Below are 25,026 nucleotides of genomic sequence, written 5' to 3'. Positions count from 1 at the left end.
TCCAGTCCCTCCAACTGCGACTGTATATCTCCTCTCAGGTGTGGATGCCTGGCATTAAAACCCACCCTTCAAATAAAGCCAGGCATCATTGCTCAACACCTGCTACTCAATAAAAGTTTCATTCTTTGGTGTAAGTGGTTTTATAGCTGTGTGTAAACACATCCCCTCTTGCCTCTCTTGTAGACAGTTTTGTTCCTACTTACGCCTTCTCCAAGGGGAGGGAGCATGATGAACTGGAAATGTACAGCGTCTGCATATATTCGACATACTGTGCTTTATTCTGCTGCATGTGAAGTCCAGAAGGAGACAGAAGCTTTAGCGTAGGATGAAAACGAAAAAGTAGCAGTGTTCCACAGAGTCGTGTATGATAATTAGGGAGTATGTGGTACTCCTGGGGACATAAGTGAGGAGTTACACTTACATAAGCAGATTCTTGTGTAGGTGTACTTTTTGAGTACTTCTGAAGTCAGTAATTTTACTTTTGTTTTATGTATCCACTCTGGCCTTAGTAAGATTTCAGTGTAAGAGCAGATCTTATTGACCGACATCATGGTGTCGCAGCAACAAAGAGAAGTGTGGTAATGTGTGTTTAAGGGCATGTTCAGCCTTTTTTAGTCTGGTTGAAACGGACACTGGAGCATGTACACCCTTGGAAGAGTTTCTTTGGGTCCGTGTTAATGCCATCCTCGATCTCTGGTATGGACCAAATAGTCTCGCCACCAGACAATCAGAGATCTCCACCTTCTGATAATCTGGGGACACTCCTTTCTAGAGTGTGTTTACCACACCGCAGAAAACGGCCGGCAACAAAGCCACACCTCTTGCATTTTTTTTAAAAGGACACGCCCTCCTGGAAATGTGCGCTCCCCCTTTTCTCGTCTGCAAGGAAACAAACACACAGAACGCTTGGAAATGGATGCCGAGAGATTTAACTCCGTTTTATCAAACGTGTGCTCAGTCCAGAAGATTGTGGAAATGAAGGACTTACAGCGACTTTGTTTAAAACTTTTAACGCAGTCGGACTATGTTTACGAGCACAAGAGTTCAGCGAGCCACTGAAGGACCACCCTGCGGATTTACTATTGGTTCTGCAACGTAGGGAGATTTTTTAAACTCTGAAATTGTATCCGCCCATCTAAACACAAAATCAGGGAGAAAGACATTAGTCTTTAGTTAAGCAAAGCATCTAAAGACTGACTCGTGAGTCTATGGACCAAACAACTGCTCTCTGATCTGCCTGAAATGGGTGGTTGCACTTAACACTGTTAAGTTAATTCTGGAGCAGTTCATTTCAGCTGTTTGACCAATTACAGGAAGCATATCATTTAATGTGTAATTTCACTGGTTTGAAAAAAAGTTGTTTTTTTTCTGTTTTCATTGATTGCTGAACAAGTAGCTAATTTGAGCATTTGCCAAAATGTTGAGTCACATGAAACAAACCTGGACTCCAAACAAAGTGAAATGCCTCCTGAATATTTGGGCTGAGAGAACTTTTCTTTGAGAAGACCATCTGATCATAGAGCGTCTTCCTTGAAGTGCCTGCATTATTCAATTATTTATTACCTGCTGTCTTGTGAGATATGCGCAGTCCTATGGTGACTGCTGATATATGATCCAGGTCAACACCAACATGAAAAGAACCTGAAAGTGCTCCATGATGTACAGATGTGGGGGCAGCTGTGACTCAAGAAGGTTAAGAGTATGAATTGGAGGGTCGGTCCCTGGCCCTTGCAGTCTTGCAGTCTACATTTCAACATGTAGCAAAATGCTGAACCCTAAATTGCTCTTGAGTGTGTGTGTGAATGTTTATCTGATGAGCAGGTGGTGCCTTCTATGCTAGCCTCAGCCACCAGTGCATGAGTGTGTGTGAATGGTGCCTGTAGTGTAAAGCTCTTCAAGTGGTTTCTAAGTCTAGAAAAGTGCTGTACAAATGCAGTCCATTTACCATTTACAATATCCAGGTAAAATTTAGTAGTGTTGTCTTTTAGCCGCTAGCTGTATGACCAAAAATTGAACCACATTTCCACGACTTGGCTTTGTTTACAGTTTCTGGACCTTTTGAGTTTAGCCTTTGTGAATGCAAACCAGACCTGTTGGGAAACACTATCATCCTCACATTGGTTTGATTCAGGATCTGGACCTTTAGGTGTGACTCTGCCCTTAAACTCTATACAGCATCCTCTGCTGAATGAAGTCAAATGTTGAACTCCTTCATAAGCTTATACATGAAACAGACCAAACTGTAACTTCATGAATATAGCATAAGATTCAAAAAAGGAAAAGAAAAAAAGAAGAGCATCACCATCCTTTAATATCCCTAAAGAATAGTACACTTGTCTATGTACAAAGTAGTCATTGTAAATCATTTATGAAATGCTGATTTATGGAACAAGGCTGGTGATAATTTATGTTTCTTACTGTCAACAAATCCCATGAAAACACCACAACCAACAACAAATGTATCTACTAACAACTATTGTGTATTAAAGCCTGATATTTCTTCTCCCTCTGTGCCATAGAGCTTCATTGTTGTCAAAAAACTAAACACATCAATAAGCCACACTGTTACATTGACCTATTCTTTTATTACTATGAGTACACTCACTGTAATTTATTTTGACTCAGTCCCACAGACATCAACCTACTACTCCAAATACTCACCAGACCACCAAATGTGTATTAATATGCCGCTGAAAACAGCCCCCAACAAATGCGCTATTTCCTCCTCCATCTTTACTTAATCATTTGAAGATTTTAACTTTATATATGTACGCCTTGCACTGGCATAGGACTTTCAAATTAAGAGCCCTGATTTTATAATCAATCTGAAAGTGTACAACAACATTTAAAGGGATATATTAGCAGAAATGGAACATAATATAGTAAGAATGTTTTCTGTCATGTATTATCGCCTGAAAATAAGGACTGTGTATTTGTTACCTTAGAATGAGGCATTTATAGCTACACAAGGAGTGGACCCTTGTTTACAGAGGTCGCCATGCTGCACTGCTATGCTTCTACAGTAACCCAGAACTGACAAACCAAACACTGGCTCCAGATAGGGTCATTTGCGTCGTCCACCATAATTAGCGGTCCCTCTGTGACAACAGAAAAATACAGATTTTTAAACGTGACGCTGCTTTATTCTGTGTTTTTACCAGTTTCAATCACCAGGTCTGTTTGTTTTGGAAAGGAAGAGACCTCTGTGGATAATTCCGCCCACATTAAATGTCTGGTTCTTAAGTTTTCAGAAAAAAAAAAAAAAAAAAAAAAGATGAATACACATTAACACCTGCCTGGCTAGCAGCCCGTCTCCGACATACCGAACAGCTTTGGAGAAACACTGATTTCAAATGTGAGACTGCTTTATTCAGTGTTTTTACGAGCTATAATGACCTGATCCATTTGTTTTGGAGAGGAGGGGACCTCTGTGGATAATCTGGCTCCTGCTAAAAACCTCGTTAACAATGAACTCTGAAGTAACTGTAACCAGGGGAAGTGTGGTTGCAATCTGCAATCCTCACCGCTAGATGGCACTAAATACCCCTAAATCTTATACGCTGTTCCTTTCAAAACAATACATATAGAATTGGTATTATGAACCAAAATAATAGCTGTACACTTTCTACATCCACACACAGATATTAGTGGCACATCTTCTTTAGCAGCAAAGATTAGGAATCAATCAAGATACATTTACCAAAAATCTTACTCTTAATAAAAACACAAGGTGTCATGTTATAAAAACAGACACATCTCCATCATGTTTAAAGTATTCTGTTTGGTATAAATAGCCTCAGGTCAGCTGGAAAACAGGAATATGTTTTGTATGCAGTTCACAAAGTTTATCCAACAAATTCCATCTTGCAGCTTTCAGCATGCTTTGACTGACAAGTTGTTCTCTGCACTTTATATCCAAGTGCAAATTTTGCAGCCTCTCCATTAGCATTTCACCAGACATGGGCCAATTTACACGCAATGAAGGAGGGAAACAAAGTGATGGAAAGTCAATGAAAGTCATCAATTCCAAATCAGCCTTTAGCCTTGGCCGAGTCAGATTTGCAGCTCAGAAACTGCCAGTCGCTAAAATTGTTTATTTATGCCTTCTTTGTTTATGCACTTCATTTTGAAAGTTTCTTTCAAAGTAAAACCATTAGCTCAAATGCAATGTCTTCGTATACTCTGCTAAAAAGCTACATACAACTTTGTGCCATTACAATTTCTGTTTTTACAGCTGTGATTTTACCTCTAATTAAATTGAGTAGAGTTTCTTCCATAGCTGATTTCAGTGTTGTTTTGACCCCATGGATGCAGTATATTGTATTACTCAGATTTGTGAGGCGGAGAGTTGCAATTCCCTCGAGGCTGTGGCAGGATTGTAGGTTCAGGAGGTTAGGCAGGTGGTAAGGCAGCGGGGATAAAACAGCCTAGACATGCTCACTGGCTGGATCTCCCCTCAATCACACCCAAGATTGGTTATGGATGCCTGCAGCACCTAGGTCACCTGGTGCACACACAGATGCACATGCACATGCACGCGCACACACATACACACACACACACACACACTCTCTCTCTCTCTCTCTCTTTCTCTCTATCTCACGCTCAGGTGGTAGCAGTTGAGGTGTGTGTGTGTGTGCATGTGACACAGCCAGCTCCACTCCATCTTTGTCACATTCCCTGTGGGACTGCAGCCTATCCAAGTGTCAGCCGACCTGCCAGGCAATCAGAGCTCAAAATGTCATCCATAGCCTGAGCCTTCCCTGCCCAGGCCAACTGCCAGAAAGACCATCCATTTATCTGTCTTCCCCCCCACACACACACAACTCAACCTTTCTCCCACCCACCCCAAGTTATACAACCTGAAAAAAGCCAAATCCAAGGTGAGGGCAATATTTTTCCTCTGCTCTTTCACAGCAAGAGCCAGTATTGCTGAATTTTCCTGGTAGAAATCCATCATGAAATTAAACCCGCCTGGTAACAAAAGCTCCATTTGACTGCATTTGATTTGAAGGTATCTTTTATTCACATTCCCAAGAGGTCCATAAACTTACTCGCCCTGTTGCTCAGTGAACCATTGACCAGTTATCAGTCATGTGTCTGGTGAAAAACATGTTTTCATGGTCCACTTGATTATTGAGCGCGCACTCATGCCAAATCTGAGATAAAAGCTTTAAAAGGAGCACCAAGGAGGCATTTGCCAGCTTGTATTACTACGATCTATCATTCTCTGATGGTTGCGCGCTGCACAAGACAACTGCCCGAGCTTGTGTTACCACTGCGCCGGAGAAAAGCCACTTTACTAGAACAATAAATAGCAAACACAATAGATACACAAAGAGAGAGCAGCGCTGAGGACCAACAGCAGGCTGCTCTCACGTTTCAAAAGCTTGTTTGAAAGTCTGGGAGGGGAAGTGGATTGTAGTAGGTCCATATCCATAAATATCTGTTACGTTCGATCTGTTACTCATATCAGGGCGGCGGCAAGCGCTGTCCTATGATGTGTGATTTGATGCATGGTGGAAAGGAGAAGTGTTGTATTTTTGTCTCTTTTACCGCAGCAAGGTCACAGAAGCGGTTGATGTAAAAAACACACATATTGGTCTGGCTAGTGCAAGACATGACCTTCTAAACCACATTCACTTCATACTGCTGAGGTCGTTTTCAGACAGACATTAGCAACGTGTGCCCACTCATTCTTTTTAAAAGGACCACTGTGTTGGCTGTGAAAAAAAAAAAAAAAAGGCAACAACGCACTGTGTTGGCCAATCATACCTGAAAGAGCACAAGGTTGCATTTCAATAATATAATATTTTAACAGTATTAGAAAACTCTTTATTAAAAAAGAGGATTAAGGCCAAATGTGAAAAATGTGTTTTAGTTCTGAGATTTAAGTCGGAATTCTATGAATAGAGTTATTATTAATATTATCATTATTATTATTGCAGTGGAAACTGCTTAGCACTTTCATGCATGAATTATGACTACCACAATTAAAAAACATTCTTAGGTGTTTTTATTCCTCTTTAAGCAAAAGTTTATTTTTTAAACATGCATTTTTGAAGGAGTTCCCTCCACATGTCCACTCGAGTGGAAAGCATGTGTTTATGTTTTCAACTGAAGATATATGTTTAAACCAAGGAATAAAAGTGATGCATTTTTTCAAAACTTTAAAAATATGTTGTTAATGCTTGTGTGTTCACATATTGTAACATATTCTAATACTGTTAATGGCAGTGCAAAAGCAATGAACTCCAGACTCCTCAGCCTCTCTCCTCTGTCCTTCTACTCCTCCCTCCTCTACCTCCCTCTCTTATTCAGCTCCTTGCTCTTGACTTCACAGCCCTCCACAAACACACACACACACATTTTCTATAAAAAATAACAAATATTGACAAAATACTGTTTCTGTTACAAAAACTGCAAATCACATACTAAAAAAAAATAATTATTTGATTTAAAATAAAAAAAAGTCACTGCAGATGAAATATCTTCAAGAGCTACAAAGTCCCAGTTATAATATTAATTGCACTTAAGTGGACAGATGAATAATTGAAATTTCCTCTCAACATAAAATCAATACTTGGAAATTTTAACTGTATTGCCCTTGGATGTTACTTGATGTTACCAATTTTTATCTACCTGCAGAAGTCTCCTATCATCTGAGGATTCACAAGATATTCCTGAGCTGCACAACACTTCTTGCATTCTGTTAACTTCCTTGTTTTTTTCAAAATTTATGTTGCACTTACAACACCTGGCCAGTGGATGGCAATGTGTGGCATAATGCACCTGGGTTCTATGTAGGGCTGTACCCAAATATTCGGATATTCAAATATTCGTTTCTATGGGTAGGTATTCGTTAAGAAAATTTGGTATTTGATATTCATTTTTTTATTTACTTTTTTTATTTTATTTTTATTTTTTTTTACATATTTTTTTGGTGCTAAATATAGTCTTTTTGTTGTTGGTAAATGTAGGTTATTAATAAAAATCAAAACTTTTAAATTGCATTGTTAAAAATGTGAAAATATAGTATAGCCTACCAATGGAGCTTGTGCGCACAGCACGCTTGAGCGCATCCGTCTGAGGCTGTGGATCAATGCCAAGTTTTACCACTTTATCACTATTCCCTCTAACTTGTAGCTGTTTTTTCGTTATCTTTTGAATTTAATATGAATTATGGAACCATTTTTGTCAACGTTTGTTTCTCCCGTTTCGTACAATAAATTATTGTTTGTTTATAGTTTCTTTTGGAGTGCGTGACACAAGTGTGTTTTGAAAACGACCGCGGACTGTCACCTGCTCAACACATCAGTACCTTCGGATGCCATGACAGTAATAGATTATAGATTAATAGATTATAATAATAATGTCAAAATATCATTTACAGACCGATTTAGCAGACGATCACTGCTGCCCGACCTGCAGCACAGAGTGTCTGCCAGCAACCAATTACTTGCAGAGGCTTCCTACAACTTGTTTCAACGGTTCCTATTTAATCAGAAGACAAATTAAACAGGATGACTAGCCAATGTGAAAATCAAAAGAAAGCATAGAATAATGTACTGAAGGAGACTGTTGTGCCATCACATCTTTTTTTGTGGTTTGAGAGCAAAGATCCGGTTGCCACTGTGCAAAACTCCGCAATACAATTAGGTAAAAAAAAAACCCCGGAGGAGTGCTTCGCAAGGAGTTTTACGGTTTTACGCCGAGCCTAGCGTAAAACCGGAGAGAGCAGGCAGCACGGCCACAGCACACCCCCCGCTCATGCTAACAAGGCAGATTTTGAGCTGACTGAAAGGAGAGCTGCTCTGGACATGACCATTCAGCGTGGCCTCAAACTTATGTAACAGCAGCAACATAAAGTTTGTTGACATTTATGTTAACTCTGAAATTATTGTTTAATAGGCTAACAGAAGCTTCGTTCAAAAAATGGATTCTAAATATATATGTATATTTACATTCCTATTCTTACATTAGATTTATTTTTTGCAAACGCTCAAGTATTCTAAAATAATTGAATGTGTTCTTAGGGTGCCCTTCCCCGGAAAGCACCTGTGGTTAAAGCCACCCTCATCAAGTGGAGTGAGATGATGATGCCTGGTCATGTAATGCCCCTATAGTGAAACAGCCATACTGTATTTTGAAACTATATAAAATTTAGTAAATAGCGACTTTTTCCATTCCATTACTTTTGTATTCATGTAATACATATACAAATCTCAGAATGTAAGATAGTAATCTGCATGAGAAAAAACAAACAAACAAACAAAAAAACACTTCTCACATTTTTCATATTTGGCCCCAACTGTCTTCCATAGAAAAATGCTTCACTTTGAAATAAAGTCATTTAAGTGTTGTTTTGAACCTTGAAAGGCAAATGACTTTACCTAGCATTACTGGAATACTTCAGAATAATATCATATTTATTGTTTCTTATTATTTTTGTTTTTTATTAAAAAACTCAGTTATCTAATGTACACCTGTTCGCTAGCTGTGTGGGTTTCAGTCTGATTAAAATGTTGAAATTCAATAAATGTAGTGCAGACAATGAGCTGGAATTCATTACTGATTTAATGTTTCCTATTTATTGATTTACTAATTTTGTGTTTGCTTTTCACTAAAATTGGCTATGAAACATTTCAGTTTACTCATCTGTACATTTTCTCTCTTCTATAACTAGAAGCTAATATTAAGCTTTTCTTATTGCAATGAGACCCCCTTACCATAAATTATTGTTGTAAGTGTCTTCCTGTAGCAGGAACCATTACAAAAAGCAATGACATAAATTAGAAGGTGACCTATAACATCAGCTATGATAAAAAAGATGCAACAAGAATTATGAAACCGATCCTGCTTTGAGAAACACTTCAACTTGGTTAATTTGTTCTCCCTTTGAGCCCTTTTGTCACGTTCAGTGCAAGTTTGAAACTTATTACTCTGATTGCTTCATTATGCCTAACACATACAGTGCAAACCCATAAAGACATGAGAAGTGATATCCCCCGCAGTGTGCATGTGTGTCTGTGCTACCGTGCGCTGAATAACAAGCAAAATGCTGTTTCATACAGGAGCCTGACATTTCCATTTGCACTGTGGCGTTAAGTGCTACCTTACCTGGGGCCTGTCCCACCTCGACACACAGCTGCGTCTGGAGAGGGAACACGCACAGCACACTGTCATCACTCACACCTGACTAAAGACTGCTGGCCCATTCACTGAGATAACATACAAATTCAATTGGCGAGGTACAAAGAGACAGACAAAAGTGGACGTGCTGGTCTTTCAACAATTCCTAGATGACAGAAAAAATAATAATGACCCAGAGAGGATACGTGGCCTCACACACACACACACACACACACACAATGGCACACTGAACACTGAACACGCCACACATGCGTCATCCTTGCCATTGCAGCAGAGGGAGATGATCTAGTTTACTCTGAATTGCTGTCTTTGTAGCAGTGTGTGTTGCACTTTGGGCTCCAGCTGCCTGAACACATGAAAGAGAAGGTATTTGGAAAAGGAAAAAAAAAAGAAACATATTTTCACCAAACATCATTGTCACTGTCACTGAGCAGCAACTTTGAAGAGAGAGGGAAGATCAAAGGCGAGTGGAGCGATGGCCTCTGGCGGTGGAGACTCGCCCCGTCGAGGAGGTGAAGGACAAAGTCTCTCAGAGCTCCCTCCTCCTCCTCCTTCTCCTTTCTCCTCCTACTGCTTACTTTCAACCCACCCTGGGCTTTGTTCACCTTGTGCTTTGAAGCAGACGGCAAACTTCATGTCCTAATTTCACTTGTCACAGTCGCTTACTTTAACTACAGACATGGTTTCCATCCACCTCTTCCTGCCCTTTCTCTTTGCTGCTGTCTGCCTCTGTGGCTACTAGCAGCCACATGAGGTCATATGCTAATCTATGATGTCACTCTGATTGTCATATGCATACCAATATATTTACCACATCCACTGCTTTTTACAAGGAGTGTCAACACGCAGCACAAATTGAAAGGTATCATTACCTGTAGACATGAACAACAGCAGCTAAATTGCTACCTAGTGGCCCGAGTATAAATTGGAAAAACACAATTTAGCTTCTGAAAGGGCTCTTTTATGGGTTTCCTTATTTCCTGCCATATATAAATTGTTACGTGTTAGTATTTAAACTGTGCCAAAGTTTCAAATAGTGAGGTAAATGTGTCTTTATCTGGTCATCTGCTCCAAGCACACCTATGTAAGTGTTTACATTACATACACTGTTGCTACATGTAGCCACACTCCATTTTCAGGGAAACATGTAATCTTGGTTGCTGATGTTGTTAATTTCTCTCTTTTCATATTCTTGCTGGAACATGTCCTGTTGTGCTTAGAAACTTTAACTGCTGTTTTTTAACGTGACAAAGTGCCACCAGACACAGGAATGTCCCGGCTGCAAGTACACTGCTACATGTAGCTACATGCTAACGTCAGCAAAACATGTAGTCTTGGTTACTGATGTTGTTGATTTCTGCCTGATTTCCAAACATATTGCTGCTAGTCAAACTGCTTTCACCAGACTGACTTACAGTAGACAACCACTAAACTAAAATATGCTTCATATCAGCTCCACGGGAAGAAATCATTATTACTGATTCACTGATTTTATTTCCAAGCCCACCATCACAAGTGAGGGGAATTTGGTGCCCAGACAGACTGTGAGCTGATCAATCAAAGATATGTTAATTAGTTAAAAACATATATACAGCGGGATAATTGTGTGATTTTAAACAACTGTCTGTTCAGATTACTCCTAACTATATATGACAGAAATAGATTTAGACCGTAAAAATCTGCAGGGGGTCTTTGGAGACAACTGAAACCTTTTGCAGAAGCAAAATTGAAAACGTTATGCGGCTCTTTAGTTTCTGTTGAGCAACTCTCTATAAAAGTGTCAAGCGCCCTTCCATAAATCAGGCTTTAGACAGAGGGTGAATAAAGGTGTTCCAGCAAAGACAGCATGAGGAAAACCAGGTGTTTTTGATCATTAAAGCATGTAAACATGTTATGGTACAAACATAAAATACAAGTATGAACTTCAAAATGAGCTTTTTAGGTCCCCTTTAAATATATAATAATAACTTGTTTCACCCTGGCAAATGCATAACTCCCTTGACATTTTTATTACACAAACCAAATATTAGAAAAAGGAAAGACTCTCATTAGCTCTTTTCTCAGTAACTCTTGTACAAATGCAGATGTCACCTGTGGTTGCTAATAAACTTTAAGACTGTCTTTATTGCCATTACCTAATTATCTTGAAGAGAAATATGTTTATCTCATAATCATCTTATAATGGCTCATGGTGATCATAATAGAGATATGTTATATACAGTAGACTCACTGACTTTATTCACTTGCATTTTTTTTGCGTTCTAACTAACCAGCATATTAATTAACTGAGATCCTGAGATAACAATTTCATATCTCAAGATAATAAGATAATTAAAGCTCCAGTGAAAGAAAGTTTTTTTATACCGACAATGTATCAAAGGAGGCCACTCTAATAAAACCCCCAGTGAGGTACTGTAACACACTGCGGCCCTCATTCCAGTGGCAGGAGGAAGCCGTCCCTGATAAACCCATGCCCACCACTTAACAGCAGACAAACAAAGTTAGCTAAAGAAGAAATTCAACGTTCTTTGCAGCTGAAGAGACAAATATTTTTTTTATCATGAGCTGGTGGTGACACAATCTTGGAACCCACATACAGTATGCACTTCCTTCTTCTTCAATTTGATTGGCGGCCGGCTCATAGATATCTATGGGCCGACTGGCATCCAATTTAAAGGCTGCCACCTAGCGGACTGGATGTGGAACAGTAGATTATCAGGGAGAAAAAGGAAAAAAAAAAACAAAACAAAAAAAAAAAACGGTGATGACTGCGTGGCGGCCGCCGGCCGTCCTGGAGTACTGGCCGTTCTGTGATTTTCCAGAACCTCCAAATGGCCAGTCCGCCCCTGATAGAAGTGCTAATGTTACTCTGTGTCTACTGGACATTAGAGTGGGCACGTTTGCATCCTGGCTTTATAAGGTGTGTTGGTGAAGATTCTCAGTGATCCAGGTCATGGTAATCATAAGTGCTATATTGTAGGCAACTGGACTTGCTTGAGTTTCTTGAAGACATTTCACCTCTCATCCAAGAGGCTTCTTCAGTTCTAAAGGACTGGTGCACCTCCTCTGTTTAACATTGGTTGTTACATCGACCATCATTTCACAGAGGAGATGGCCCATGACACCACTTATCACAGACCTTCAGTGCAGTCTTGGGATCCCTTCCCGGACGACTTTACACCCATTCTCACCTGGACCCATCTAACCCTAACAACATACGAGATGGCCAGGTGGGTCAACGACTCACATGTGACCTTAGTGACTCTGAAACTCAGAGACATCCACACAGAGTTGAAAGTCTGCAACTCTGTAACAGTCTGTTAGAACTCCTTCCTTCCTTGTAAGAGGCGAAACGACTTCAAGAAACTCAAGCAAGTCCAGTTGCCTACGATATAGCATTAATGCTTTATAAGTTGATCATTTGTCAAGCTGTGAGTTTGTTATGAAGTTCTTCTGCCCCACATGGCAAAAATCCCCAGGCAATTATGGCAGCTTTAAACATGCCAATTAGAGATAGCGTAACAATTTCAAAACACAACATTGATATAGCCTGTATTATCATATCTGAGCTCTGTTTTCATTTCACCAATTCCTGAAAAAAAATATCTGGGTGTTAAGCTGTCAAATGTTCCACTTCGTTCATCCATTAGGTAGGCAGGTATTGTACAGTGGCTCTATGAGAGCTTGTTTGCCAAAAGCAGCTGCGTGCTGTTGGAAGCAGGGGTAATGAGAGTGCTGAGTGTATCTAAACAATGTGCTGAAAGACACTTAAACAGAGAGCTAGGGGGAACTACAGAGTTGGGTGATAATTCACCACAAATGACACCTTTCACATTACACATAATCATTTGATGCCTCTTTCACATAAAAATATGCAATGTTGCAGCTTTAAGTTGTTCAGATTGAAGGCCTATTTGTTACCACTGCAGCTCTGACCCTTACAGCTTATGTTCTTTATATTCATTCACTTTTTCAGCATGGCCTTCTTCTCCCTAGCTGCTTGTTAGGTACGGAGTGTGGACTGTACCTAAAGAGATGCCCTTGACCAAAGCATAAATATATTGGGGCTGTCAAGGCAAGGGTGTTATTTGTGATGCGATTAAGGTCTGAATATAATGCATAATTAAAGAAAAATTGTGTGCTGCTATTTAGTCTCTTCGACGCAACCTAGTCTATACCGATACTTTTGAATGACTCCTTTCACTTTAAAAAACTACCGGATGCCTTAATTGAAAAGTAATATGCGCCTTGTGTCAAACTGGATTAAAATATCACCAAAATACTTTGAGTATGAGCTATTAACCTCCAAGCTAAGCACACACATGCAGTTAATCAGACTGATGTCAACAGGCAGCTGCATCACCAAAGCCGGCAAACTAAAACTGAATCGAAGAAGTTAGATACAGCGCTTGCTAAACTGACTATAGATCAGTCAACATCATGGAAGACTCAAGTCTAAGGGACGTCCTCAGGTTGGCATGTTGTCACAGTTTCAAGACCACACTGTTGCAGCAGTGCAGCACTGATTTGAAATAAATAAATCTAAAAACCAAGATCATAGAGTAAATTTATTTGCATTCATCTGATTCCCAATCAACATGCTCTGGTAATAATTTCAGTATCAGTTCCACAGTAAATTGAATCAGAACCCCTGTATTTGGAAACATGTTGTATCACCAGATTCTTGTCATAACACAGCTCTAATGAAGGCACTCATTTAAAAGAAATGATGAAAGCTAAGAAATTTATTTCACAAAAGGTCTGTCAGATTTATTCAGAGTGTAAATGTAATTGCTTCTAATATATGTGTGGCTACAAATTAAATGTTCAGACAAAGAAAAAAGCCTGTGGTAAAAATGTGTTTCATGAGAGGTAGGAGCCTCAAACACAATAATGTCTGAATGAAAAGTGTGATTCCTCTCCTTCCTCTTCCATTTAGACAGCGATGTTATGTAGTTAATTGGAAGACCTATCCCACTCACTGTAAGTCACTTGGGATGAAGGGTAAATGCAACTACTTAAAACCTCTACCATGGATGTATTAATTATTATTACTATTGTTGTTCTCTGAAGACATGTACTCTCTCCAGAGAGTTGCCAACAAAAGTGAAGTCAATTGTCTGAGGTAATTAGTGTCTTCATGTTAAAACCAAAGCTTCTGTGACACAAGAGGAAGACATAAATTAGAAGAAGACAAGAAATGAACACAGACAGCATAAATGGAAGAACAGGATGCTCAGACAGACGCAGCTTAGCCTTGTGCTGGGGGGGAAGAAACAAAAAGAGACCTGAATGCTCCAACCACAGGAGCCTGTTAGGGCTAAACTGGAGAGACATGACTCAGACTGTTTACTCTATGGGAGAGAATGCAAAAAATCCTTGTAGCACTACGGTCTCCTCATGCAAACCTCAACACAATTAACTACACTCAATCACAGAAGTGGGCGGAATATGTAAGAGGAAGATAGAAAGCTGGTCAGGGAACAATCAGACGGATGTTGAGAATTTCTGGTTAACCTTCATGTGAAGGAGAAGGAAGTATCTTCCTTGCCTTTTTTCATGGGCCTCTTTCATTGCTAATCACCCCATCTTTTGCACTGTAATCCTCTGTGTCTGATTTCTCTCTTAGTCAGTCGGAGGAATTCAGCTCTCTAATCATGTCAGTCTACTGACATTTTTTAGTCTGAGAATTTAAGACATTTCAGGAAACTGGGGACCTCTCTGTAGCTCTTAGCTTTCATTGGGAGAGGGGAAATTACTCAACATAAGTGTGGACCATAAGGGTTTCATATGATTCAAACGGATGAAGTTGTGCGAAGTGTTGTCTGAAAGCTCAAAGGTAGCTCAAAATGCCTACTGTCATTGAGACAAGACACAGTGAACGGTACAAATGGTGATGATGTTGCACACTTTTGGACAGTCTCTTCTCAAAGGCATCCTTTTTGTTCAAGCCCAATTATACGTAAAAACGGCTAATTGCCAGATTGCGGCCCCTCATGCTTAGACGTCCAAAAGGTGTTAGGGAGAGCTTTTTAAGATTTACATTGAGATTTATTTTTTGGCGGATGCTTTTGTCCAAAAAGACGTACAAATGAGGAACAATCCAAACCACGGCTGTTCAAAGAGAAGCCTTCAAGAATATGAGCCCCAGTTCTCAGGTCAAGGTCTGAAATTACCATCTGCCACTTGCCAGATGTTGTCAGATTATTTGCCACTTTGGCAGACAGGGAAGAAGCACAACAGAAAGACATGTTTTGTATGATTAGCATATGATTGCTACTAGGGCATTAACAGAAAAGTCGATTTGTCGACGTGTCGACGTCAGTGGCAGAAGTCGACACCCCCCGGGAGAAGTCGACAAGTCGTGTGTTTTTTCCCCCTCTCTCTCTCTCTCTCTGTGCTTGTGTACAGAATGCAATCGCTGCCTCTGATTGGCTTATGCTGATACTTTATCCTTTAAGTGAACATACTCGTACTACACGTACTATAAGCGGAGCAGACTCCGCGAGGAATGTCCGCAGTCATTCGGGCTTTCACAGTCGAGCGCACTTCTGCGTTGTAATTTCCTGTAAAAATGTCCGTGAAAAATCCCCGCAATGTGAAAAATACATGCGAGCAGTCACTGGTGCGCGGAGCGGAGTCCGCGAGGTCGTAAAATCTGAGCTTTGTGCGCACAGGGCTTGCGGACGTCCGCATTGAGTCTGCGCCAACCTCCGCAGAGTCCGTTCCGCGTACGTTCCGCCCGAGTATGTTCGGGCATTGACAGACACATATCATGTGTGGAGATACTTCACTTTCCTCCGTCGTGTCAATGTGATGATGTCATCAAATGACTTGTTGACTCAACTTCGACTTTATTGACAGATAAGTCGACCTGAAAAAAGTCAAAGTCGTTAATGCCCTAATTGCTACACATTTGACAGTTAAACTTTGCCAATAACTATCATTAAAAAATGTGGACACACATCGTGATTCAGTGAGCAATTTAGAGAGACTGTGACAGCTATGGTGGATGCCCCTAGAGCAGAAGGGTGTTGGCGATCAAACAGAGAACATATTACCAGTACAGTCATCAAGTTATAGTAACTGTACAGTGAAGCATTCAGTTTGTCCAAGAAAAGAAAAGTACTCAAATCTTTTACTTAATTAAAAGCAGTAACACCACCTTATAACAATACTACAAGTTAAGTCCTGCATTCAAAATTGTTCAAGAAAATAAGTATATAAGTACCAAAAGTAAAAGCACTTATTATGCAGAATGGTCCATTTAGTAGGTAGTAGCTAAAGCTTTAAAATAAATGTAATGGGGTAAAAAGTACAGTAGGACCCATTTTCATCCTAAATGAAGTAAAAGTATGAAGTATGATAAAATAGAAATACTCAAATATACTACAAGTATCTAAAAATAGTAAAAAGTATAGTTGCATTCCTCCATTAATTTACCCTGCGTGTAATGTTATGTGGTGTAAATAGGCTATATGACTGAATGTCACTGAATGACATTATTCTTTATATTAAATGATGTCCAAATGTAAATGTTATTTCTTCATATTTAGCACATAGATTTTAAAAATGGCAGATAAAATTGTCACTGGCAGAGTGGCAGTTAGTGACAAAGTAAATTTCTGACCCTGACTCAGATCAACATATCCTCATGCAATGGTTCATATGATATCCTGCGAATTAGCGCCCTACAAATGACATTACGTAATTAACGTAAAGTTACGTTATGATCTTAAAGTTACTGTGGTTAGGTTTATAAAAAGAAACATGGTGATGACATACCTTAAAATGACTCAAAGTCCCTTAAAGTTCACACAGTTCTGAAAACCGGTCTTCTAGGAAAAAAGCCCCAGGGCTGAGTCCTAGGTTTTGTGATCCAACCACTGCCCCAACCTACCTCCTGACTGGACCACTTGAGACTGCTTCCTTCTTTTCTCTCATCAGCGCATTGGTTATGTGATCGCAGCCTTCCCAAATACGTGGGTTATGCCCAAATTACTGGCTCACCATTACAAGGGGTAGGAACAAATCTTGGTTCATTACTTTTCGTGGGAAGACGTACGAACAGTGTGTGACAGTAGCCTGCTCAAGTCCTGGTTTTAGCTGAAACAAGGGACATTTTTCTTTGAAATAAAGAACGAGGGGGGAGAATGAAAGAGAGAGACAATGTGAGATGAGCTGGTACTCCTAGAAGCAACAGGTCTTCAAGTAATTTGTTAGGATGGGTGTGATTCTTGCCCCAATTTTCCTTTAAAGCCTTGGTCTATCAAGCCAGCCAGATTTCTTCATTACATGGAGATTATTACCACACATTGCACAGCAGCACTTATGACACCTAATGGACAGTGCTGGAATGTATTTGTCTTTTTTAACTCAGCACTCTCAAAATGTAAAATGATGCTTTTCAAAACTCCAGGGTGTGTGTGTGTGCACCCCTCTGGGTATGCGGCAATATTGAGTGAGGTTTATTGTGAAATCTGTTAACAAGTGCCTCCTTGGCAGGGTCCAAACACTTGATTGATGAGAAAACAGCAAGGGATTTAATGTCTCTTCTACTGTGCCCTGACGCCTAAACCACCCCGCGTGTCAGCACCCAGGAAAATATGGCCACAAATTGAAACCATGTGGGGAACAAAATATATATGGTACCCTTGAACTTTCCCCAAAATTCATTTTCGGGAGGGGGGGGGGAAATACAATTTGCAGGATGCTTGCGCTGCAGAAAGAAATGGGTCTTGGTAGGGGGTGAGGAATGAAAATGAACGAAACCATACGGAGTCTGGGGGTTTGTGTGTGGAACTGATTCCACAGCTTCTGGCCCCACTGGCGCGCTGTGATGTGGCTGACACCTCTACAGACAAATTTATTTAGCTCAGCAGTCTGAATTAAAACTCAGCTGGGCCTCTCTATGCTGTTTACCTATTCAGAGGAGGCTGCCATTCTTAACGTGGGCAATGCAATGTACAGATGAAGGAGGCAGGGGAGGGTGTTTTTGATGAGGTTTTATTCCACCTCTCATGACTCAGGGAGCTGACAGAGGAGTGCATGCTCAAGTCCTCAGTTACCCTATAATTCTAAATCACAAAAATAGACGTTTTTAGTTTACTAGTCTTTATCTGGGGCCAGCTAGACCCCAGAGGATGACCATCCTGCATCTTTTAATCCTTATTGGACTTCCTGAACTTATTCTGGCTATTTCATGGATCCTCCAAAAGATCGAGCTGCACGGGTTCCTGGGGGCAAAGACAAATAACAAGGCTTTTAGAGAAGAGAGTGAGAGATAAAAGAGTTGGGGGCATCAGATTGGAGGACCGCAAACATGAACATATGGACAGAGGCACAAGAAAGACACACAGAAAGAAGAGGAGAGGATGGAATAAGGCAGCAAGGCAAGCAGCAGATAGCTGATGGGTAAACAGGCCTGGCACGGGCTAGAATGAAGAAGTGTCCTCCGGTGGCTGGGACTTTGGAGAGAATAAATGCCAGTGTTACAAACAGCCCAAACCAGTATTAATCTCCCCGATAGCCTTCATGCCCGCCGTGCATTAGAGGAAATAGCACGCTAAGCCACAGAACCATTCAATCTTCCCCGCATGCTCCCGAGCGCTGCCTGCAAACAGCCAAGGCCCAGCGCAATAAGGAATGATGGAGGAGCCGAGCGTACGAGCAGCCCCATCCACTGCAGCGTTTTACATTTTAATCACATCACACAATAAGACAGGTGGAAATCAAGTATGGGCAGGTGGAGGGGAAGCAATTAACAGTGACAGTGGTAGGGAAGGGAGGAGGAGATAGAAGAGGATGGAAAGGAAAGGGAGGAAGAGTTCTTGGTCATTTCATCGACATATAAAAAACAAAAGGCTTTAGATCAGATTTGGAGATTTTTAATTCCCTGGGCATTAATTTAAGGTTGGATGCACACAAAGTATTTGATGGTATTGAAATTATGGAAAGTGTTCAAAGCTGTAGGAAAGAGGATTAGTGTTATTTTGTCCTGTTTGGGGAAAATGACCTTGTTTACTCACACCCTCAAAGAGCCACACTGGTCTGACAGAGGGCTTACCAAGACATGTAGCCTCTGGTAAAACTGAGAATTAAGCCCTAAACTCTAAATTAATTGCTCCCGAGATTATTCTCCAGACCTCAGGAGGGTTACATAATCACCCAGACTCCTTGCTTCCTTTTACACAGCAAACCCTCCCAAAACTCCAGTGGAGGTGGGAATTGGCTTAGGAGACCTACTGTAGGTGTAATTGTCCAGGCCCTGTGCCAAAGTCAAATAGAGTCTTATGGAGTCAAATGGAAATCTTATGTTTTGTTCATTTTCCCCTGACTACAGTCATCAATCTTTTAATCTGCAGTGAAGTGCTGTCGGGGTGGTTTCTGCCGGGCTCCTAAAGCACGCTGCGCTCTCAAGGTTTTACTTCTAAGTGTGACAAATGAAGAGTGGGATGGGGCTGCACACACTGCCATGCAAAGTGATGCCGCACAGACACTTGTGATAGACTGACTACAAAAGGGCAAATATCAATTAATAGGGGTTGAATTTTTTTTCTGTGGTTTTAAATGTATCTCTTCCTAGAAATATACAACTCTTTTAATGAGCAAACCAAGATTACCTATATAGTCAACATATCCTCATACAGCAGTTCATATGATGTCTTATGAAACTGCACGGAAAACAGTTTGAATAATTTTTAGCAAATTAGCACCCCACAAATTAGTGCCTCTATACCGCTTAGGTAAAGTTAGGAAAAGAATCATGGTTGAGCATCATCACGTACACAGCGAACCCCATGGGCCATTGTGTAGCTTAGGTTTAGGAAGGTAAAGTTGCATAGGTTGGGTTTAGGAAACAAATCATGTCTGGGTGTTATCACATTACGTACTTAACGTGAAGTCCATAGGATAAGTTTCGAAAAGTAAAGTTATGTAGGTAAGGTTTAGGAAAAGAGTCATGATTGGATTTCATAACCAGTGTTGTGCTTGTTACTCTAAAAAAGTTATAGATTTCTCATTACTCATTTCAAAAGTGATATTATGACTTTACTTATTAGCCCTGCCAACAGTTAGGTATTACACTACTCGTTCAGTTACAACCCACAGAAGTGGTAATTGCGTATCTCCTCATAGTTCAGACTTCTCTTGTGTGCCTTTGTGTAAATTTTGAGTGTAGCTAAGGCTAGTTATCTTACAAGTTTGTTTGTTTGTTTGTTTGTTTTATCTGCGTTTTTAGTAAACTAAAGTAACATAGGTTGGATTTTGAAAAATAATCATGTCTGAGTGTCATCACATGACATAGTTTATGGCAAGTTAGGTTTAAGAAAATAAAATTACGTAGGTTAGGTTTAAAAAAGAAAAGTAATGTAGGTTAGGTTTATGGTTGGGCACCGTCTACATAATTAACATAAAGTTACGTTACATTTACGAACGTAAAGAAATATAGGTTAGGTTTCGGTAAAGAAACATAGAAAAAAGAAAAAAACATGGTGTCATCACATTAAGTACTTAACATGACATGATGATGTGATGACGGACCTTAAATCAATCTGACGTTCACTTGTTTTCACACGGGACATGAACACTAGCCTCCTGGGTGAAAGTCCTGGGTTTCTTTGCCCCACCACCCAAATGTACCTCCTAAGGCCGACTTTCGGTGTAAATTCCATCTTTACTCACATGATTGCAGCCTTTATGATTACGTGGGTTATATACAAATTCTGGTGCATTCTTTTCTGTATGTATACATACAAACTGTGTATGAGAACAGCCTGATATGTATATATACTATTATTTTACAGTTGCGGTAATACTGCTTGGAGAACAACAGCCTCTCACTGCAAGCACACCAGCATATTCAGTCAGCCAGTTTTAATAGGTCCAAATGATTTTATGACCATCTTTAAATTGATGCTCTGACCAAAAACAAGTGATCAGCCTGCATAGGTTAGAATTGACATATGATGCAGGAGGGTCGGCTTCAATAACAGCGGCCTTTTTATCCACAGTGGTTACACAAAAGCTGCAATTTGCAACATGAATTATGCCTATCAAAAAATACAGATTCACCTCCCATGGGAGAGCAATTTGGAACTACAATCATTTGTGAGACGTGATGCTGCCACCATTTGCAATTTACATGTAACGACTGCTCACAGATCACTTTTGTGAAAGGAGCCCCTGATTCATGAGTTTGAAGGCTTATCACACACTGCACAGTGGTTTATGATACTGTGAGACAGGATTTTACAACTCTGGAAAGCTATTACAGCAGCACTCATTTCATCCCTAACCCTATCTGTCTACTGGGAACCTTATCTCCTACAAATGTGCCTGGATTTGATTGGCTAACACAGCCCCTTACTGGATGGCACCACATTGTATTGGGGCAAAAGTTGAGCCAGGTTCAACTTTTTCGCTGGTTGGTGCTTTTTTTTAAGTTTCATTACATAGTATAGGGTTAAAGATGGAATGCACAGACTCAGAAGAACATGCCTGCTACGAATACCAGGTTCCAACAGGCACTTTTACAAAAGGTCCTGGTAGAAACATTTAGATCTTGGGATGTTCAAAGTGGGTGAATATTCAGTCCACAATGTAATCCAATATAAGTAATGGGTATTCAGTACCACTAATGAGTCCTGCTCAATTCAGTCCAAATTGCAGCTATATGAACCATCAGCCTTTAATAAATAAATAAAATCTGGCTGTCAAAGAGTTCATCCTTGATTCCAATAAATCATTCCAGTGTGGTGTGTGTTTACTGGGCAGCTTCAGGGGGGTCGATCTGTAAAACCTACAACGAAACCTGTCTCAGTCTGCCTGAAGGAACCACTCACCCAACAAAACATTTGGAATTCAGTGGAGAGCTGTAGTGATGGATATTCTAAGTGAATCTTAAGAAGCTTTTCCTCCCTGACAGGAATTAAGATCTGAGGGAAACACAGAATCTTCATGGTTCAGGTGATTATTTTGGCACGAGAGGAGTCAATGATGTCTTTAATTTTCTACGGTAAAAATATAAAGATTTCAAGCTTGTCCGACTGTACTTGACAGTACAGTACTCTGTTGCCCAGTGCAGTTGAAGTAATTAAAAAGTGAAGTGCTGGGAGTTGACTTGGAGTTGCTTGCGGCTACTACTGCATCTGCCCTCTGCTGAAGAGCACATGTCAGGACTGTCATTACCGCCCATGAGTGAGCTTGTTAGCAACAAGGTCAGCAGCTAAGGGTTAACAGGAGAATGAGGAGCTGCAGAGAGGGGTGGGAGGTCAAAAGCTGGGGTCGTACCCAAGAAGTCAGAGCACTAATGGGATACTCAGTTTGGGCTGCAACGCACTCATACAAACACACACGGATCGATCGGATGCTATGGGGTTTTTTGTGCCTTTCACTCACTGGAGCTCAATCCAGACTACTCTTTTTTAGCACTTGATAATATGCGCTAAATGCAATATGTTATGTAACACTCCCATCTATGCAACAGGCTGTGGAGGTGTCTATGACCTTATGTGCAACATCTCCCGACCCCTCTCCCCACCCACATCTTTAAACCCCAACCTGTAGAGCCCCCCTCCCACAGAGGAGGTTACAGACCTGCAAAGAGATGGATAGAACCAAGCATGCAAAGTGAGTGAAAGCGAGAAGGTGGGATGCCGCTAAAGGTCGCATTTGTCTTCCCCCCCGTTGCGTCGTCACCCCCCTCGTCTCTCTCATTAGTACTGCACGCCGCAGAGAGGAGGGAGGGAAAGGTAAACAACTTGCCTTAAAGAATACACTGAACCTCTAAGCAAACAAGCCTGCAGAGACTCTTAATGCCCCGCTTCTGCCTGACAGAGCAGCATATGTTGTTTACATGCTAAATTAGCAAAATCTTGTGAATTTTGAAGACGGCTACAGTCTGCTGCGTAGATACTGTAGGAAATCTGCAGCAACAGCAGAGCAGGAGATGCCAAATCAGGAGCTGAGGCGTGACTGTTATGTCAGTTTTTAGATATGTTGGGATAATATCAGTTTTTTCCTTATAATTATCATTAATGATTCCAGTTTACTGTGGGAGTTTTCCACTCATAACTCTCTGGGGTGGAGCCTAAAAACCATTAGTATGATTTGTGGTGTTAAAATATTGACTCGTGCAGGTTTAAGATAAGGACCCCACGTGTGGTCACTTTACAAGCAGAGGGAGATTGCTTAAAAATATAAACTAAATTATATGCTTGTATAAATGAGTATACAAAGATATACCATATTCAATTCACGTGACAATTTGAGAAGTTTCTGATTGCTGAGATTTCCATGAGAATTTGCAGCTATAAGTAGGCTCACAGGTCAGAAAACAGTAGTACACCCTGGAGACAAGCCAAGACAGATTAAGTGCTGACGGGCTGTAAACATCTCTGTATTTTCATTGTACATAATGTCCACACTAATCTGACTGGCTGGAAGTGGACTCTGGCTATAAACCTGCCATTTGCCAGCACTTTAGGCAGGTATTATCTCTTCCTTCCGCCAGCTGTATGTTACTGTTTTCAAAATCCCCTTTGTTACAGGTAATAACAACAACCACCAAGCTAACAACCTGTATACTGAAAATGGCAAATTTTGATGAAGATTTGGATCGTGCAATAAGGCATGCCTGCTTTGTGGTTTTGGTGAACTGATATAAAGATTGAAAACGAATAAAATAACTTGTGAACACACCTCAGGCAAGCCCAGACTACATCTGGCAAGATGCTCATGCTTGATGTTGATACGTTTTCTGACAGTGTGAGTTGATTTGCCACAGCTTTTAACCCCAGCAGCAGCATGTACCAGTGACACTGACTTCACTGATGGACCGATTACTGCCACTTCACAAGTCTCTGTGATATCGGCATAACAATGTTCTGCTAGAGCCACATACAACTAGCAAATTGTTTGTGGTTTAAACACGTCCAGTGAGTTCCTCTAGAGCTAAAGTACAGACAGGCTTTACCTCTAGGGCACCGATTATTAAAATAAGTTTTGAGTTTGATGTTTTAAGTTTTGATGTTTCAAGTTTTTTGTGATGCTTCTTTTGTGGAATATTAACCATTTTAATGACAGAGCTTGCTTCACCACAGACAAATGTTCCTTCAAAGCAAGTCCCACCCCAACACTATTTTGGAAGAAATCCTCACTGCATCCTGGGCTTAGCGCCGGCCAAGACAACTGTGACTGGTTTAAAGAAATACAAACAAGCCAGAGCATTTTCCTATGACAGAATGATCACATGTGCTTCCAGACTTTTTTCCAGCACTGACACTGTAGGGTAAGGTCTGGTCTGTTCGAAGAACTTTTCAAACAGACATCCATTTGTGACACCTGTGTAACCTCAATACCTCGACCAGTAGACTGAGAGAGAGACAAGAGGAGTGGTTGAGGGTAGAAGAATAAAAGAAAGACAGCTTTTTTTTTATAGTAGTATATCATGTGTTACACCAGGTGTTGGTCAAAGCAATGCTACAGATGCCTATTCACCTGGAAGTTAGAGAAACCTTTGCATGTGCCTCCACCCTCTCTCACTCACTCACTCACTCACACACACACACACACACACACACACACACACACACACACACACACTCACACGCACACACACGCACACACATTTATGCACTTCATGCTTACAGTTTGATCTAATTAGGGATGGAGCAGAATGCTTCACAGCTGACACTGGCTTTAATGTAAGCCACAGGGCTCTACAGTGCGTACAGACACCATTCCTTATCAACCTGCCTCACTGCTGATAATCCGCCTAAACGGCTAAATGTGATTGCAGCCTGCATGTCATGCTCTTTTCCCCCCCTTTGTACATTTTTGTATGCGTAATGTTAAATTCACACTGAGCAGTGT

General features: G+C 40.6%; 1 protein-coding gene across 1 annotated transcript in view; it reads right to left on the bottom strand.

The window, feature by feature from the left end:
* The window catches only part of ca10a (carbonic anhydrase Xa), a 379,419-nt gene that overhangs the window by 152,572 nt on the left and 201,821 nt on the right, over positions 1 to 25,026 (bottom strand). The gene's annotated exons all lie outside the window — the stretch shown is intronic.

Source organism: Epinephelus lanceolatus, chromosome 21, assembly GCF_041903045.1.
Source record: "Epinephelus lanceolatus isolate andai-2023 chromosome 21, ASM4190304v1, whole genome shotgun sequence".
Classification (NCBI taxonomy): Eukaryota; Metazoa; Chordata; class Actinopteri; order Perciformes; family Serranidae; genus Epinephelus; species Epinephelus lanceolatus.
The sequence above is the reverse complement of the archived record's forward strand: the minus strand, read 5'-3'. Positions and strand labels throughout refer to the sequence as shown.